This window comes from Palaemon carinicauda, chromosome 23 (genome assembly GCF_036898095.1).
Source record: "Palaemon carinicauda isolate YSFRI2023 chromosome 23, ASM3689809v2, whole genome shotgun sequence".
In the NCBI taxonomy this organism is placed as follows: domain Eukaryota; kingdom Metazoa; phylum Arthropoda; class Malacostraca; order Decapoda; family Palaemonidae; genus Palaemon; species Palaemon carinicauda.
In genome coordinates this window covers 41,544,774-41,547,273 of record NC_090747.1, presented here as the reverse complement: position 1 = coordinate 41,547,273, position 2,500 = coordinate 41,544,774, and positions in this window count along the sequence as shown.

The following is a 2,500-nucleotide window of genomic DNA, read 5'->3' as shown; positions in this document are numbered from 1 at the left end:
AATTCATAGTTTCTCGTTTTGTGTATGCTCTCTGAGATTGTACTCTTTGAGTGTTGTTTTTGTCAGGGATCATACCCTTTTTGCGGTACTGATCTGAAAATATCAGGTACAGAAGAACTTTAAGTTCAGACCATTTTGAAGTTCATAACAATATATATATATATATATATATATATATATATATATATGCATATGTAATACTAACAGTAGTGTGAAGGAGAGAACCATCACAAAACTACGTAATATTATATCTTGAGAACTATTATAAAAGTTCTTCCTTTAGTTCCTCCTTTACATAAGAAAATCTCAACACAATATATTTTGAATAAATGTTTTCTGGCTATCAGTGCATTGAAGAGCCTAAAATTTCCGCTTTTACAGAAGCACACGGAATCAAGGATAGAATTTTTACGATTCAGAAGTCACAAATCCACTGCAGGAGCCTCAATGCCATTTTTCAAGAAATATACATGACTCCAACGTCAGGTTATTCGCAAGGAATCCACAAGTTTTATTTCGAAATATCAAGCCAAATTTTATTTTTTTTTATGTCCCAGATTTACGTTATTTGGAGACAAACTGCAGTTTCTTTTTTGTTAACCTTTCCCAATGAAGATATATGTTTCAAATATTTTTTCCAGCAATGCTTTTCTAGTTAAAAGATGCGTTTGTAAAAATCTATTCATGTTCCATATATTCATAATTTGCAAATGATTACTTGGTGTAATATTTTATCTGTTTGCGGAATGATAGGAGTCTCTGGGGGGAAAAAAATCTAGTATTGATGGAACTCAAACTTTGGAGAATTTTTTTTTCTTTTTTTTTCTTTTTTTTTTATAGTATAATAGCAGGGAGCTAACTTAACCACACGTAGTCATACTTTATCATATATAATCAATTTTGAACCCTCATTAATGAGATACAATATGTGAACCTTAACCAAATAAAACGAAAACATATTTCCTTTGAAACTTTAGTGATATTCACAGTCTGGACTGAGAACTCAGACAAGTAATGAGTTTTACAGAAACTGAAATTTGACGAATAACACTTCTAATAAGGTTTATGTGACCTATTTGATATATTGTATGATACATTGTTTTTTAATGGGCACAAAGCCTACTAAATCCCATGGTTGATGCACATAAAAAAAAAATAATAATAAAAATTTATTTTTTTTGAAATTTCAGTGATGTCATGATTGATCAACATGAAAATAGATTTCTGCCTTGTTGCAAATCTATTTAAAAAAACAAGAAAATTATTGACAATCATACTTATCTAATGAATTATATCTAAAACAAGCTTCTAATAATGAATAGAGAATGGCATTTAATACCTTATTCTATCTTGGGATTATGTATCCACTTGGAATTCATTTTATGGTAACAGCTTCTGGCCGGATGGAGATTCGAACCCCCCACCTGTTCGGTCGGAAACCATGCCAGCGGTGTCTCTACCGACTGAGCTATCAAGAGAGATAAAATTTTATGACAAGTCCCCTTACATATTCCTGTCGAATTCAGGAATCTGTTCATAGACTTGAAAATTTCGAAAGAGCTAATTATTGGTTTTCTGGAGATCTACTAACGGTTCAGCTTCGGTAGCATAATTAGTCGCAAGCCAGATGATGTTCTGTTGTTTATGAAATTGCTTGTGCATGTCAAGCTTTGTCATTTTAATGAGGTTCATTTACTAATGAGTCATGCAACTTACAAGTATTCATTAACGCTTGAATGTAAGAGGTGAAACCCCATGGTTTAGAAGTAGCTCTCAAAGATTGGTTTCCATTTACATTAGTTATTGATTAGAAATGAGTATTGGAAATTACTTTAACCGTTGTTCGCTATCGATTCTACAGTTTATAAGTCTTATCAACATACAGTTTATTATGTAGTATTGCTTGACTGAGTCAATAATATGACCGAGTACACTCGTTGTATTCCTGCGACTGTACCATTTCCTTTTTCTATCAAGGAATATTACTTTCATTCCATAACTCGGCAAGCTTCTAGGGGGGATCAGGTGTCTCCCTATGGAGTCCACAATGAGGTACTTATTTTCCTGGCGTGACATGAAGGTCGAGGCAGTAACAGACGGACACCTCCTGCTGGCATATCACCATTCTCCAAGAGATTTACTGCTCTTTACAAGAATGAAACCATAAAATCTTGTCGCGCGAAAAGGCATTTCTTCATGCTCTCATCAGCTTATAGGTTGCTCACCCCTTAACTGGCTACTGATGTGGGTATGTGACAAAGAAAATATAGATGTTTTTCTTTATTAATATCATAGAACTCAATTGATAATGTAGCAAACGAGACTCCTGGAAATTTTTCTAGGCTCTTGTTTACACTGTCTTTTGTGTTTTTTACCTCTATCTGTGCATATGCTTTCTCCATTGATCCAAGCGCTTGTGACCCAACCATTTTATAAGGGCTCAAATGGACGTGCATTACACTTCCTTGCTTTAAATGGATCTTTTTAAAGAAATAAGTCA